The 17737-nt window shown below is 49.0% G+C and overlaps 1 protein-coding gene across 1 annotated transcript in view; it reads right to left on the bottom strand.

The window, feature by feature from the left end:
• The window catches only part of LOC119211126 (bifunctional heparan sulfate N-deacetylase/N-sulfotransferase 1-like), a 34553-nt gene extending 17549 nt beyond the window's left edge, over positions 1–17004 (bottom strand). The window contains exon 1 of the mRNA XM_062560816.1: positions 16700–17004. The gene's annotated coding sequence lies outside the window, so the exon portion shown is untranslated. The remainder of the gene's footprint in view (positions 1–16699) is intronic.
• Between the last annotated feature and the right edge of the window lie 733 nt (positions 17005–17737).

Below are 17737 nucleotides of genomic sequence, written 5' to 3'. Positions count from 1 at the left end.
ATCAATGTGGCGTTGTTTGCACGAGGGGGGTGGCACGAGCGAGACGGATCAATGGTGGTGGGAGTGACTGTTTGTTCACATTTTTTATCTACCGTCATCTCGGGCACGGGGTGAAGGACACGGGGTGAAGGACACGGGGTGAAGGACACGGGGTGAAGGACACGGGGTGAAGGACACGGCAGACAGCACAATGTCTCCATCGGGACTCGGGCTTGGTGACGGGTCTCTCCTCACACGGGGCGTCACTCAAGGGGCGTCTGCCCCCCCCGCTGGTTGTCGAGGCGCGTGTGAGTGAACGAATAGAGATCACCCTACTCACACGTATCTCCTACTAAAGCCCAACAGTTTTATTATTAGGACTTTTACACCTGCAGCGGAACGGCAATAACAAATGTGCTGACCCGTCTTGAACCAGAGATGCTATCAAAACAACAACAACAGCGATTGTGATGACCTCAGATGAATAAGAGAAAACGATCAAACTAATGATGGAATCCCAAAGGGCTGCTGCCCGCACGTAAACACCGGTCCAATCTGCCCAATCAATCTGGGCGAGCAGAGGGGAAAGTGCCGAGCAGGGCCTGGATCTCTGGGTATAATGGGGACAATGCTCATGAAATGATGATGAGATGGATCCAGAGGCCGCAGAGTCAATTTCAGGAATTATCATTCCCAAGGGAGCCCTGCCTCTCGCCTCCTCTTTCCCGTTATTTTTTATTATTTTTTTAGACCTTCCACTCTTTCATGTCCAGATAAGAATCCGCCCGCACTGATCCGACTGCGATTTGCGCAGCAGAAAAGCGTTCCCATGGGAATATCACGCTGCGCAAGAATAGCTGACACAAGAGATGAGATTGTGATGTTTCTGCCCCTGAGAGATCCAGACAGACACGATTGTTCCTCCTGCTTGGAAACGTGCTCATAAACAGCGACTTGCTGTCAAAGACCCATCAGGGACCAACAGAAGAACTGTGTCTGCGGGGCAGGGCGCGGCTTGTTTTACATAAATAAACCCTGCACACTTGACACGTGGAGCCCTGCGCGGCAATTGCGGGCAATAAATGTGTGAAAGCGCCTCATGATTGGTTTATCGCAGTAACGCTAATTACACTCCCAATTGCAGGCCCGCTCATGAATCCCATTACAAACAATGTGTTTTGGGTTTTTTTAAACTGAAGCTAAGCTCTTTTTGGTTTCCCCTCTAATAGTCTTGTTTACAAAAAAAAAAGTTTAAACACAACCACAGTAAAGCTACTCTGTATTATGTCTATTTTCATCTACAGTATTCGCTCAATGTGGTGTGATGTAAACAGAAAACTTAATGCTAATTGGTTAATACAGTAGAAGGGGTTTAAATTCAGAGCACAGCTGCGTATGATTATTACGTAAAAATTATTAGACACTTGCATCTTGATGATATCTTGTTAAAACCAGAATATGAGGTTAAAACAGAATATTCTAAATAAATACAAAAAAATAGATGTTGAAATATCACCGGTACAGAAAGGTCAGTCGTCAAATCAAGGACTGAATCTGGCAACGCTGTCCTTTGTACCCAAACAAAATGAAGTGAGCATCTGTCTGCATTAAAAGGACAGTAGTGTGAAGGCCACCAAAAAGCAACAGCACATTCACCGCCTGCTGCAGTCACAATCTCACAGTACATTGGTAAGGAGGAAGCTAAAATCTTTTTTTTAAACGCACTTCAGATCGTCTTTGCCAAGGGCTTGTGGGCGGATCTGAACAAAGTGAGTTTAATACTCAATGAGACAAAAAAGCTATGCCTGCTTTGCAGCACAAAGCAGTGGAAAACACCAAAAAACACAAAAGAAAAACACAGGAATGGTTTCAACATAACGACGTTAGCGGCCTGAAGTGACGAGGTCCAGACCTCAAGCTCATAGGGAACTAGCTGCAGGACTTTCAACTCTCTGTTCCCAAAACGTGACGGAGCCTGTTAGCACATGTGCTGATACGACCCCATCCCCACTGCCATGAGCCTGTAATTGCTGTCAGGCTTTATCTACTAATCACTAACTCGAGATGTAGTTAAAACTAACGCAATCACTGCCTTGCTTTATATTTTGTCTGTTTGTTATCAGTTCAGTGCTCTCCCTCAAATTCCCCCGCGTTACAGACACGGCGCTAAAGGCGCTCCGTCGCCACCCGTCTGCTTTCCCTCCCCGGACCAGGGGGGTGAGGCATGGGTGGGAGTCACGGAGCTGACAGGTCTATCTGGGCTTTGTCTACAGCGCTGGCTCTTCTCATTTCCTCCCTTCACTGCCACCTCTACAGCTGCTGTGGATCCCACTGTGTCGACACACACACGTTTACAGAGGGGGGGTAGCTGTGGCCTGTGTGCACAGGGTCAAGCTGCACCAGTGCTGCGTGTACGACGCGAGTCCATGGAACACAACACTTGAGATGAAACCATTATTTCCTTCACGAGGGAAACCGGCCGGAGGAGAGCGGGGGGGGGGGGGGGGGGGGCTTTTCCCTGTCAGTTCAAGAAAAGCCATCAGAGTTATGGATTAAATATCACTGAGCAGCATTACACACACACACACACACACACACACACACACACACACACACACACACACACACACACACACACACACACACACACACACACACACACACACACACACACACACACACACACACACACACACACACAGTCACTGACCAGCTGCCATCGCCAGTGAGGTTCTGCCGCACGCCGTCACCATAAACCCGATGTAACACATTTCTCATTTGCTCCGCCTCCCGGGCCAAATGCTCTTCCTGAGCACACGGCGCCGTTTCCACATACACACAGAGAGGTTGTTGTCCCCCCCCCGTCAGCAGGAACAGGTGTGTGGGGGGTAGGAAGTAGTAAGCTGATCCAGCCACGAAGACCCGGTCCTTCTTTCTTGCCAAAACATTCCCTGTCCCAGTGCTTCCCTCCACCCCCTGAGGGGAAACCTCCAATCGCTCCAGCAGATCAATACATCCCAGCCTCCGGGTATGAGGCTCTCACGCTTAACTAGAAGCACTTAAGGAGAGGAGAATCTGCGTTGATTACAAAGGGTTAATGGGAGCTTTTGTGCTGGCTGCACTTTTTTCCTTTTCCTAGACGGGAAAAAACAAGTCAGTTAGTTCATACGTATTGATAACGAGAGCACAGGCCTGACTGTTGTTGAGGTTTAATACGCCGGTTCTAGTCCACGGCCTTGTGTTGACACACAGATGAAACAAAGGAGAATGACTGAAAGAAAGATCATGGCCCCTTTGTCATATGAGGGGGCTCGCCGCCACGACGAATCAGTGCAGACTGAACGAGATGACCAGAAGGAAGCTAATGTAGTAAATCTTTCATCTGCTCTGCAGGTAAAAATACAGAGAACGATAAAGTTCAGGATGCCTCGACATCTTCACGCCAATATCAATTATTCAGCAGCACCTTTTCTAACCCTTTAATTATACATCAGTGTTGGAATAACAAAAGGATAGAGCCGCTCACTGTGTTCCCGCTTACAAAGGTCGTGGCAATGGGAACGGATTTGGGGGGGGGGGGGGGGGGGGCATCTAGCCTTTAGGTAGAGTTTTGGAGGAAGACTGAAGCAAGAAAAGGCCTTCGGGCTGATTCCGCCCTACTGTCGAGCTGTCAGTTATGAGGAGGCGGCCTCACCCGCCGTGTGATCAGAGATCAAAAGGGTTAACTGGAACTCTGGCCTGTGGCCCCGCGCTGCTTACATTATTCAACAGCTTGTTACAACAGCCTGCTGCCTGATCTCACACACGGGGGGGGCAAACTCCAGGGAGGGGAGCACTTGGGACGGATAAAGAAAAAAAAAGGGATGACGAAGGGCGGATAAAAAAAAAAAAAGAGATAAGAGAGAATAAGGGGGAGGGAGGGACTGAGGGATGCGGGGGGGAAACAAAACGAGGATTAAATAGGATGAAAAGAGGTACTATGAAAAGAGAAGGATAAGTGGTGAAAGATAGTGGGGGAGCACAGGTGGACAAAAGAGGCTCGCCTATCCCAATCTGCCACGTTACATAGCTAGTGACCACGTTGCATAGCTAGCGACCACGTTGCATAGCTAGCGACCACGTTACATAGCTAGCGACCACGTTACATAGCTAGCGACCACGTTGCATAGCTAGCGACCACGTTACATAGCTAGCGACCACGTTACATAGCTAGCGACCACGTTGCATAGCTAGCGACCACGTTGCATAGCTAGCGACCACGTTGCATAGCTAGCGCCCACGTTACATAGCTAGCGCCCACGTTACATAGCTAGCGACCACGTTACATAGCTAGCGACCACGTTACATAGCTAGCGACCACGTTACATAGCTAACGACCACGTTACATAGCCAACGACCACGTTACATAGCTAATGCGTTAGCTCGGCTTCACATTTTCTTTAAATGGAAGTAGAGGTTTCATTTCCTGTTTCTTCACAGCACTGTGGCAGAAAATGCCGCAGGCCGTTTACTCTGATCACAGTTGTGTTGGAACATAATGACGATTGAAAATGTTCCAATCCACCTTCTTTCACTGTTAATCTTTGTTTGTGCAGCAATTGAACAATAAATGGTGGGTTAAAGGCAGCAAAAGTGGGGGTTTTCCTTTTCTTAGGAGCATGACCCAAAGACACAAAAGGTGGTTAATAAGCATGGGGTATTAATACAGGCCCATCAAAGCAAAATTACATTTCATTAAAGGAAAAAGTTAACAAACAAACATCAGGCAAGACTTTTGTCAATGTCAAAGTATTTTACCGGGCATGTTGCATGTTAAGTTCTTCCATTACTAATTACCCATTAGAGTCACCAGGTTAAAGCAGCAGGATCCGCCGGCTTTAGGCTCTTTGGGGGAAAGAGATCTCATAGAAACAACAAAGCGTAACACCATCCATCAGATGAGCACTGAATTGACAGCGGCCATGTTTCGCGAACGCCCCGTTTACAGAGCCAGACTCGCAACCGCTCCTCACTGAGCGGGCTCCTTTGTTCATTAATTGATTGGCCTTCCCCCGCTGGTCCTCAGTAACTAGGTTACACAGATCTATGAAGAGAAGAGCATTGCCCCCCCACCCACCACCCTCCGACCCCACCCTCCACCCACCCGGTGAAAGACGCAGGATAGATTGCTGCCTGGGAGTCGCCAATCTGAGTGTTAATATAACTAATGGACTGAGGACCTCAGTAACTTTATTGAAGTCACCCTCATCTAATTAGATCCAGCAGCTGATGAGAGCAACAAGGGACGATGGTTGGATTCCATTATGGAGGAGGGCAGTCACTGTTTAATCAACAGACTGGGCGAGGCCGTGGAGAGGTGACGTGTTGAGAGAGAGAGGTAGGTAGGTAGGTAGGTAGATCATCCAGCCGTCACAGACGGATCCTACATGGGAACTTGTGACCTCCCATTACTGTCCCGGCTAACATAATGAAGCAGGTGAGGGACAGTGAACATGCAGCAGAGAACATGGCGCGGAGGCGGTCTCTCCATCGGAAGCTCTGCTCATCTGGTACCACGTCGCTTGATGGGAGCATTTGACCTCTGGGACATTACATTGCTGGAATAAAAAAGGTGAAGGCAATCCCCTTTTCTCATGACCACAGGTTGAACCTTCCCTCTCTAAAGGGGTCAGGGGGGGAAACTGCCCCGAAAGGTTCCCTAAAAAAAAAAAAAAAAGGTAGTTTCATGGAAGATGCTAAAGTGCCAATAATGGTTAGTTTCTTCATTTTATCAGGTGGAGTGGTTGCACCGTTTGTTGAAGGGCGCAGTATGATTTTGTGACTCCTGGAGCAAAGAAGTGTTTTGCTTTATTGCCGTGGTTTGGTTTGAAAAGTGAGATTTGTTTTGAGAGCTGTGAGGAGTGGAAAATGGTCGCCCAGCTGCCAGCAGTCCGAGTGTGCTGACCTGAAGCCACCCTGTCCAACAAAACTATAACCACGAGTAAGAATCTCAGAAAATGTGTCGCACAAGAGGTTTATGGCATCCTGTTTGGGAAGAACTTGTTGTTGTGTTTGCAGTGGAAAAGATGACACTGCGAGCCCTAAAGGTTTAAAATAAGATGTTAAAAGCATCTTCTATAAACACAAAAGGACCACCGTGACTCTGAATACTGATTTAAAAGAGGCATGAAACCCTCACGGCAAAGCAAACCATAAATATCTCACCCCGCTTTACACCGCCTCCAACAACAGAGACGGAGACAAGCTGTGGCCTCGCTGTCCAACAGCTGAACCCACGGAGGCTCCGCATCTGCCCGGCAGTCCTCACAGGGTGCAGGTCCCCACCACACATCCCTCCGGTGACAGGACTGCGCTGCCTCAGCTATGGGGGGGGGGGGGGGGCGCCGTGGATGTCAGTGCCGATGGATCGGAATATAAAACATAATTAAACAAGGCCCAGGGGGGAGCTGTGTGGAATAGTGGAGGGAAAAAAAGAGAAATAAACATGGTGGCATAATACAGCGTGACGCACACAACATAATCTTAATATATTCTTGGATTCTTCCGACCAGAGGCGCGTTTTTTCGAGCATCACCTAGACACCCCCCCCCCCCTCTCGAGCAGCAGAACGGTTGACCAATCAAAAGATGACTTCTAGGTCACATGAGGAGAGCGCAGAGGGGACATTACTGTCAACGGTGCCAGAGGGAGAGAGAAGGAAAGAAAACTGCAAACGAAATAAACCCAATAAACCCAATCCTTTAGACTGCAGATGAACCCATTCTGCAATTTGCCGTCCCCCCCCATGGTGCGGTCTTTAAAAGCCCTACCACCAATTCATTGCAGCAAGGTGTTGAAGCCTTGTGTTGTATTGAGAGCTGAGGCTGCAAACAGCTCTTTCGGGGGGGAACGCAGACTGCATCATCGTACCAGCCGGCTCTGCAAAAGACTTCCATGATGGCAGCCCCCCCCCCCCCCCCCCAGCCAGCCAGCCAGCCATCCCAGAAAGAGGATGCTGACGTTAAGTGGCACATCAGTTAAATATTTGACGTTTTTGAACGATCAATTAATTAATTATAGGACCATTAAGCTGTTTTCTTCTCTGGCTCCGTTGCACTTCACCTCTTCCCCCCCCACACGTGGAAGCGTACACAGGTCTAATTAGCCGCGTCGTATCCCTCGGTGGCTCCGCCATTTCCTCTCGCGGAGAAGATCAACCACCGGCGCCCTGACATCCACGCAATTAGGCGGAGGCGAGGCATGCCGTCACATCTCCGCGGCTTCATTAGGGCCCACAAAAGACAAGTTGAAGACAGACGAGTGCTGCGTCTGCGGGCCGGGGAGGGGTTGGGGAGGGGGCTGAGCAGGTGTTCTTGGCAACTCCAGACTGTCGCGGCGAGACGCTGTTAGAGCTCGTCCCGGATTACACAATACGTACCTGTTTAGAGGTTGTAAAGAGAGCTCCAAGGCCTATTTGAATTTATGACGCTTGGCTTATCTGTTGACTAAAGCGGAGCCGTGACCATAGATACAATAAAACCTGCTGGGTGCCAATGAGCTGTGGATGTTCGATGCAGGTTAGAACCGTTATGCTGCAGGGTTTCCCTTCCCACCGAGGAACAAGCCGCCGCAAGGTCGTAAAGCGAAAGGAAACACTGCGCCGTGTGCAAGTGATATCATTCAGTAAGAATCCAATATTAAGCCAAGGCTATCCACAGCTGACATGACTGGAATGAGGATACAGCCCCCCCCTCTGCTCCCTCATTCTGCCATTCCACCAAAGGTTTTTAGTATGTACGAGGTTCAGTGCAGAGTTTTGAGATGAATGTCAAATGGAAGCACGGCGAGTCAATCCCTCTGTGTCATCCAACCCGTTTCCCGCGCCCGTCTCGGGGGGGCGGGACCCGGGGAAGTCAGGAACGCCAGGCATCCATATGATTTGACAAGGAGCCTGCTTAAGACAATCCATTGTTTCAGATTCTTTCCAGATGCTGCATACTTTAAACTGTAGCATATTCTGGGCAAGGTTTGTCATTTTTTAGTCAATTTGGGCTTCCTATTGGTTCTCGTCAGCCAAGACGCCCCCCCGATGCAAGTGAACTTGCGAGCCCTCCGGGTGCGTTCAGTTTCGTTCAATCCTTCAGCGACTACTGGAAATAATTCCCTCAAAGACAAAAAGAAAAGAAAAAACACAGCTCCCCACGATCCAAATGCTGCTTATTAAACTGCTTGTTTATGCCAGGAATCCATTTGTAATAGAACACCGAGTATTTGTCATTTCAAGGATTAGTTTTTGGCAGGTTAATTATAAAAATTACATAGGAGGTTTAGAATAATATTTTAAAAAGCCCCCAAAAGCAACCTCGGCTGCGTAATATTTCTTCATAACCAGCTTAATACAATAGAAAATATAATCATTTTTACGAATGTCATTTATTAAAAAGGACTACATAAAACACTCAGTTTGCTCATTGCTCAGTATGGTGCATGAAATGAAACAATAGGAAACCAACTACTAAGAATATCAACAATTTCTCAAGCAAAACTGCCAAAACGTAAACTGCATTGATGCAGTTTCTTTACACATAAAAGTAATTTTTTTAAACCTCCAAATGTATAATCGGATGCCTGAGTAGAGATAGTTAGTTGGGGGGGGGGATCTCCAGACACCTATGCCACCATGACGACACAAAGTCCTGCCATGTGTCATGATGTGAACGTAGATAAATGGATCGTCAATAGTCGATGTTGCGGGATCCTGTTTTCATTTTGGACCTTCAGACCACCTCAAAAGGCACAGAAAGACATGGACATCCCATCATCGGATAGGCTTTCAACTGACATTACAGCACACAGCGGATATTTACAGCTTTCTGGAAACATCTGTAGATCATAGAGGACTTTCAGGCCGGGTAAACAACACGCCCATGCTAACCCGGCCTGTCAATCACAAGAATCAAGCGGATCAGACGTGGATGAAAGAACACGGCTGCTCAGCGGAAATCACAACGTCCTACAATGGAATGAAAAGAAACTTGCCAAAGACAAAAGAGACTTCAACACTCAAAGACACACAAAAAAAAGACATAACAAATGTTCAGCTAATTGAGACATTCGTTTGGGGATAGTTTGAGTGGAGAGTCCGGAAATATGTAACAAAATAAAGAGATCTGCCACAGAACTCACAACAACAAGCGCAGAGAGAAGGAATCCAACAAAAGACACCAGAACACAGCGGAGCCGAGCACAGCACACCAGAACAGGCTGTAATTGTGTTGTGCGGGACTGACCCCAGCGCATCCCAGCAGGCACTGCATGATGAATGGGCCCGCCGATGACTGCATCCCACAGCCCTCCTCCTCCTCCTCCTCACATGCTCTTTTTTCTCCTTCTCCTCTCTGTCGCCGCTATTAGCCCTCCTCCTGTCCCTCCCTTTGCTCCCCTCCTTTCCCCAAAACCACACTCTATTGAGCCGCTGCCATCCCACAAGATTAATTTGCGTTCAGTGCACTTAGTCCTCGTATTGTGCTCTGACACAATGACATATTACAGCGCATGGCACACCTATTAAACATGTAGTCCAGCTTCAGGGTCTACCTTTTTTTCTTGCACAATTGTTATGATAGAGTACAAATGTGTAGAAGCAGAAGCACGAGGCTCGATCCGTTTGAAACGTATGGAGGCTCCAGCACGCGAGGCACAGCGAAAACATTATAGGAACAGTTAGATAACCTCGGTTAATGATTCACTAGACCCAAACTAATAAACTGGGTCAGACTGTGTTAGCGGCAGTAGCAAGAGCAGAGAGACCTTCAGGTTAGGCTGCGTGAGAAGGAACGGCAGCAGCAACAGACGAGACGGGGGGGGGGCAAGAAAAAGAAAATTAAAGACATGGGGGGGGGGGGGGGGAAGGCGATGGAGGTGTTGGTGTAACCTCACTATATACCCTGAGGAAAGAGACAGTAATGCATGGGAAATGGGCTTTTTCTTGCACATTTCCTTGCCCCTGTTCTCCTTTGACTGTTCCATCATGGCCACGTCCAAGGGGAGCACGAAGAGGGAGACTAAATTTAATTTGCTACAGCGTTTTCGAGCCTTCGCCCGTTGTGCCTGGGGACAAAAGAAATGGATTCTGGAATTTTATAAAAGATGAGTGAAACGAAGAAATATAACGGGGTACTCTGGAGTGGGCATAAGAGACAACAGCACAGAGGGTGGCAACGAGAGCAGCAGAGACCGTCTGGAGGGGGGGGGGGGGGGGCGTTATGTGGGCCAGATATTAACTGTACGGTTATCATAAAGCTGCTCAGAGGCCTGGCCATCTGGAGGGTCACAGGTTTACTCAGACCACCGGATCAGGGTGTTGATAGTGGCCACTGTGGAGGGAGCGTCGGTCAAAGCACGGGAGGCTGCTGGGGGGGCAGAGGGGGGGGTTAACAAGCCATTGCCTCAACTGGCTGCGCTCCCTAGTATGGGGTTGTATGAATGTGTGTCTCCCCCGTAACCCATGCTGCATCAAAAAAAAAAAAAAAAAAAGGGAGGGAGGGGGGGTGGACTCAGCGCAGTGACATTAACACTGTGACTACGCCTGTGTGAAGGAGGCAAGTGGGGAGACATGGGCGTGGAGGATGGAGACAGGAGGTGGCGGACGATGTGGGGGTCACATTACCCCCCTCCAGCTCGCTCACAACTCAACAGAAAAGACAGAGCCTTGAAAACTTCAAACGCTCAGTTTGCTCAGAGTCGACAAAGGGATGAAACGGGAGGAATAACAGAAGAAAGAGGAATAAAAACCACCAGCGATCGCAGTACATTTGCCTTGGGATTGTGTTGTGGGATGGCTCCAGTACAATACCAAAGTATATGTATATATAAATAAATAAAGGAGGGGGCAGGGGGCCTCCACCTCGGCCCACTGAGAGCAAATGAGCTCTGGTGCGCAGCAGAGAGTTCGGGGGCCATTACGAAGGAAAACAAACACGGACCTCTGGCCAGGCACAGAGTGGCCCAGACACCTGTGTCCCATTCAGCCACCATATCCGGCCACTTAACACTTCACAGAGGGGGGGGGGGGGGGGGGTGTTTGTGTTTGGAGGCTTGCACGCCCCACTTTGAGTCCTTCGGTTTAGCTTCTTTACCCACACAGCCTGCGAGCCTCCTTGTGAGGACCAGATGCCGGCGGCTGGAGCTCGCCCCCCCGAGAGCGCTGAACCGTTCCGCCAGCTGACCATCACAACTGACCCCGTTCAAGGCTGCACCCTCGGAAAGAAAAGAAGCCCAAACAAAGCTCATTTATCTTGCTGTCATTTGCAGTCTTTGCCAGTCGAGGTGGCCCAGCTGCATCTGACCTCAAAAGGTGCCAACACGTGTCCTGCACAGACAGGCACGCACACACACACACACACACAAACAACCCAAAATAACACACACACACCCCTCCCTACCACACAGGCTGGATGAGAGACAGCCAGATGGGCAGCCACGGCACCGCCTCGGATCAGCAGAGGGGTGCCGCCGGTAGAGCTGCCAGCAGCCAAACCTCGGGTCGGCACCATTTCCACCACAGCGATTCAAAATGGAGAAGAGGCATGCCATCAGCTGTGGTCAGTTTGTTACGCCGGATTCTCAATGCCTCAACGCAATGAATTGAAATGGAGACGACCCCCTGACCCTGGCAATCCACTCATAGTTTCCAGCCAAAGATTGAGCTGGATAGCAGGGCTGAGCCTTTTGGATGTAGCGGAGGCTGCTTGCATGCCGCAATGCTCGGTTTGCAGTCAGGCCGCACGCACTCACAGATGGAGCCGACTGAAGACCAGATGACTTGCTGTGCCGCGGTGGTCGGTCTGCTTCGAGGCCAAGAGAGAGGGGATTGAGTGAGGAGAACAGGGGCACCAGATGTCCCGCTTTAGTTCACCCGGCCCCGCTGTCCTGGCAGGACACCGCGAAGCGCCGACCTGGTCTGATCTCAAGGGCGTGTCACGGACGAGCCCGTTGTTGTGCTGTGCCTTTGTCCTCGACAACAACACTCTCCATCATTGCAGCAGGCAAACAAAAGAAAACAGAAACCTCCACGTCGACCCTGTGTAGGTGTTCACTCCTCAGTTTCCAACAAGGTCCCGGCTGACCATGACATCACGGTGAACACCCACTCCGGTATGCAAACACAGAACACGCCACTGTGATCTTGTAAAAGTCTCAGAAAGGAAGAAAAAAGGCAAACATTTAGACACAAAGTCAGCTGCACTGGAGATAAAAACACTGACTAAACAGGAAGACTTTACATCCACTTCAGGTGACCCGAATGCATTTTGTTTTTATTTTGTCGATAGCACACTGATGATGAAAAATATCACCCTAACAAGCCTAATCTACTGCAGTTTTTCGCCCACAAAGTTTACATTCCACTTCTATACCACGTGGACCGTAAAAACCCTGAGGCATGCATGACTGTGGGCGTACACATGCAAGCCCTGAGGTAGGTGAGAGTATGTGTGTGAGAGAGAAGTCTATGGTGCAGCCAGACAACTGGGTAAACACATCCACCCCCCAGCCCCCTCCACCTGACCTCCGTGTTCACATCAGTGAGCACAAAGCCAGGGGTCCAATGATCTATGGATGATGTCAAACACTTTACAAAGCAGTCTTTATCGCAGATGTCCTCTTCTCCTAATCAATACAACAATACGAAAACCTCAAACCTCAATTAAGAATGCTCAAAATCCTTAATATAAATTATAAGCATGCCTCGATGCAATGCTATGGGAACACGAGACACATTCATCTGAATAAACCGCCCGTTGCATGGCTCTATGGACGGAGAAAAGACTCCAATCTAAATGGGATCCGATGACTGATGGCACTTCTGATGAGGACAGGGTTAGAATATCCCGCAGTGAAGAGGTGCGTTCCCATTACCGCGTCCCTCCAGCTCTGAAAAACGGCTTCATTAAACAGGCCAGTGCCGAGAGCTCCCTTGTCGAGAGCAGGGACGCGCTGCACCCCGAGGGCCCGCCCGAATGTCTGAGGTGAAGTCCATTAACACCCGACCGCTTGGTTTTTGATCACTGAATAAAACAGGGCCTTTTTCTGCATCAGAGATATAAATAGCATGAAGCTTGGGCGCTGGCAAGAAACGCATTTCCTGGACTGACAACAACGCTCGGCTTTTGATACGGTGTCATCACAGGTGTTGATCTCCACCCAGGTGAATTTGTCTCAAGTGAAGAGCAACGTCGCACAGGTCTTCATGCCAAAACTTGTCTAGAGAGCAGCCGAGCAGGACCTAATGACTTCAGTCCTAGCTTAGAAGCTACAACCTGCTACGCTGCAGATCAGCGTTGCCTAAATGCTGCAAATTGTGAAACGGTCCGAGTCTAAACAGTGGTAAGTGTGCGTGGGTGTGATAGCTTTAATGAAAAAAAAACAGTCCATATCTCACAAAACCGGTCCTGCTCCTCTGGCGTATTTCGTGATACCTTGGGCAACCCGGGCCAGCCACCTCTCAGCCTATGACATAGCGCTTACTTTCCCAGCACTTGTGCTCCCATCATGTGTCACCGGATGAAACGCTACACCCTGGTCACCATTATTCGTCTGGATACAGGAACCTCTGGAATGGATCAGATTCCTGCCTCCGGGGGTCAGCACCTTGGAAACACGGTCTTACCTTCCCCGGCAAGCCTCTCACACTTCTCTCCCCTCTCTCTTCATTCACCAAAATTCCAACAGAGGTCTGCTCGATATAGAATAGAAGAACGTGTGGGGGGTTTACAGTTTAGGGAGCGTTTTTTCCATCTTTCATGTCTTAGGGCCCACACAAATGGTATACACCCCATTAACACTAACCCACTGCTACATTTAAGGCTGGGTTGCACTACCCATCTTGCTTTAGCACAACTAGAAATTCCAATTAGATGGCATGTATTCCCTCCAGTGCAACAATGGTACGAGCGTATCTCCCCCTCCCTCCAGAGAGCCACAGTGATGCGGAGCGGTACTCTGGACTGTAGTATTGAGTATCTCTGAGTCACTGGCCTGCGTAATTCAGTCTAGGGAATTATGACAGTGGAAAATCATTTCCCCGGGCCGGGGATAGGAGGCCATGGCTAATCGTTCAGTAATCTGATCTGCGTGCATACTGTAGCGCTAGCCTAGCAAGCCGGTCACCCATGTGGACCCCCCTGTGCCTGCCAACTATCTGATGGAGGCCAACGCTATTCCAAAACAACTCTCCAGGTTTTCCCGAGGATTACAGATGCTATCGGATCATTTGCTAATACTTGCTTGCACTGTGCCGTTTGAAATGTATTTACTCTGCTCTTGCTCTCCAATACCCCTCCTGATAGCACAGCCTAAGCCAACAAATGCCACAGCCACATTCCAGGCAAGCAACATGCCTTTCAATACATACGTACAGCCCAACCAGGGACAATCTTCGTCCTGCATTCTGGTGAATTCATCCAAAAGTTGGATTCAGTGAGGAAACATCAAAGTTGGCCTGTCAAACAGCAGGATATTTTGGGTGCACTTCCAATGGTAGCTTCTAGTATCTGGTGGAGCCAGTGGTGTTGTAGTAGTAAATGAATAAGAGCCATAGGGAGCAGGGCTGTGGCACAAAGCAGTGCTTATACCCAGCAGAGAGGGTTGGGGGGGGGGGGCTCGAGTTTTGGAAAGATGCCTGGCTTCAGTCCGGCTCTAAAAAGAAGCCCCCCCCCCCACCCTCCTACACACACACTGAGTGCAAATACAAGGGGCACTGACATGGAAAAATACAAGAGATGGCAAGTTGTTGGGCACTTAAGTTCCCAACAACTACCTTGTGTAAAGCATTAAATGTGATGGCACAGTTACTTCACCACAATTCAACTGACATCCTACTCGATGTGGAGATCAATAGCAGACAAGGCTGTCAGCGCAATGAACAACAGTCTTCTTACTCCATCCAAGCCCAAAATTTAAAATGAAAAATTGCATGCGATCATTTTCCGGCCAAACAGTGTTTGGGGCCGCGATCGGTCACATACTGTCAGGCCCACAGTGTTTTATCAACATCTGCGTGGAGGCATTGTAACTCAGTTGCAGCATTTCACAGGCACTTCTATCTAAGAAAAGAGATGCTGATATATGATCAAAAGGCTGAGGGAGCAGTGGCAGCCCCCATCGACAGAAAGCACTGGATCACAGCATGTTTGGCCGCCAAAGGGAGCAGTCAGATGGAGGGTTAGAAAAACAGACAAATTGGTAAATAGAGTGCAGCGCTAAACGAATGACAGCAATCAAGCTATTTAAAAAAAAAATCTAATCTGCAAATGGATTAAGCCCCTACATTTTATTTCTCTCTCCAAATGGTGAATGGAACATGTGACAAACGACACATGGCTTGGGAATAGCAAACATGTGAAGCACAGGAGACAAACACATCTCATGATACATAAAACCAGGATGGCACTTTTCAGTCACACTAATGCCTCCTGCAGCTGAGGAGACATGCAGGAAAGCCCTTATGACTTTGCCAAATGCCTTCTGAACGTGAGTCATTCTCATTCTCCTTAAGTAATGTGCACAAACCCCGGAGCAGCACATTTCAGACAGGTCTGGACCTCCTCTTTGTTTGCTACAGAGCAGAGGCAAGTGTTTTTAGTATTTAACAGATGCAGCTGTAGGACGGTGGAGATGCACAACACAGAGGGAACCAAAGCAGCCTTACACTGAAAAAGAAAGATCTTATTTAGGAAAGCACACGACCACCGGCGCATTGTGCAACAGACGTAAACAACACATCCAAACACTTCCAAGTGGGTGCACATTTGTTGACGGCATGTCCCCAAACTACCCAACTTTTAGGGGAACCAAAGCTGGAAGTCAGCATTTTCAAAACGAATGGACTTTGAGGTTAAGATCATTGTTTTGAAATCGTATAGTTCATAACATGTTTGTATCAATCGGTCTGCCGGATTCCTACAGGTAGCTTCATGATGGCATGATGCATCCCCCGTCTATAAAACACACAGCCCGTGATCTCCGCTGATAATGAACCCAAGTTCCCCGGAATCATCGGGGCGGATCGGATAACGTCAACGCGGTCGCCGCATCCCCAGGTGGATCTTTGAGCCCCTCTGTCATGTGCGGTCCTATTAGATTAGGCGGCATTTATCGACCTTTCATCACAATTCTCACACAGAATCGTTTGTCCTTTACGTTGCAAAGGGACGCGCGAGCCTGTCATATTTCTGCTTGAATCGACTACGTTTGATACCATTAGTAAAAAATATATTTAAAAAAGCTAACCTGAGCCAAGCGTTGGATGATCCGCTGCTAACAAAGTTACACATAAAAAGAACCAAGTTCCTCCGGCTGGATGAACATGGACGTTAAATCACAGGAGCGAAGCGGCGGGACGCGGCTCTAACCCGAGAAAAAACTTCCGACCCGACGACTCGCATCGCAACAAAAAAACCCAGCGTCCCTCGTCCCCCCCCCCCGCTGCCGGACGGGACGCACCGCAAAGCCGAACCTTCCCTCCACCCCGCCGCCGGGGCTTCACGTCTCGAGCCGGGAGATAGTCAGGCCGGAAGAAGAAAAAACACTGGCCTCGTTCTCCGTGTGCGCGAGACAACGTCCCAGCAGCCGGGCCTGAGAGCGCGAGCGGCGGGCAGAGAGACGGGGGGGGGGGGGCTCGGTCGTGTTCGTTAGCCGAGCAAATGTGCGACTAAACCCCGCGCTGTGCCGATGTGCTCACCTCGTTATCGGGTCCGGTTAGATTGGACGCAGGACGGGGTGGGTGGGGGGGCGTGCTACGCGGTCCAGGTGGGGTGGTGGCGGGATTGAAGCGCGGGGCTCACGTCGTCCTGGTCGTCGTCTCGGTGTGCTGGCGGCCGTGATGTGGAAACGGACTCGGCTGGGAGGAATCGGGAAATCTGAGTGTGCCCCCCTCCCCTCTCTCCTTCTCCTTCTTCTTCTTTAGCAGCTCGGTGCACCCGCAGAGCCGTCGACAGGAGGCGCAAGCGCAGCGCATTTCGCTCTCTGCTATGCGCACGCACGCGCCACACTGAGCTCCTCAAAGAAATATCACCGTGCGGTCGCAATCGTGCTCGTGTTTATCTGCACCCATAATCTCGAGTATAGTGAGATTACAGAGCCCCGATGAAATGTGTATGTGCGGCAATGCCTCGGGATTACATTGTGCAGTGCATGATACTGGGTTAATCCTGAAAGTTTTTGTGAACGCTATTTTTTGGGGAACAGATTGCCGATGTGGTTTTGTGATTGATTAAATATGTATGTCTGGCATCAAAAAGAAATAGATTTAGACTATCATCAAAAATCCCTTAATACAATGGTACATGCAGAATGTACTCACTCTGAGTTGACTATCTTCTGATATTTTCATTATATTTGAAAGGTATTGTTGCTACAAATATTAAACATATTTCAGGGGAAACAGATGTATGAAATACGAAAAAATCAACGCAGCCATCCATATAAGTGAATATTACCACACAGGAACGTCCACAGAAGTATGAATATAAAATGTTGTAACTTGTAATGTTGAATGGAGGTAGGAAACATGGAGCAGTGAGGTAATAGCTATTACCACATATATGTGTCCCCTGACCTTGTGTCCTGTGACGTTGGTGATTTTGTTTACATAATGGATAAATCTAAGAAGGATCTGTCCTTGAAAATAGTTTTGCAATCTCAGTCACATCACATGACAGAAGATATAAGGTCACAAAACTCATCCCGAGCAACTCCTCCTGACTTCACCTCTGTGTCT

The sequence above is a fragment of the Pungitius pungitius genome, chromosome 2 (genome assembly GCF_949316345.1).
Source record: "Pungitius pungitius chromosome 2, fPunPun2.1, whole genome shotgun sequence".
Taxonomy (NCBI): Eukaryota; Metazoa; Chordata; class Actinopteri; order Perciformes; family Gasterosteidae; genus Pungitius; species Pungitius pungitius.
Note: the sequence above shows the minus strand (reverse complement) of the source record. Positions and strands in the feature narration are given on the sequence as shown.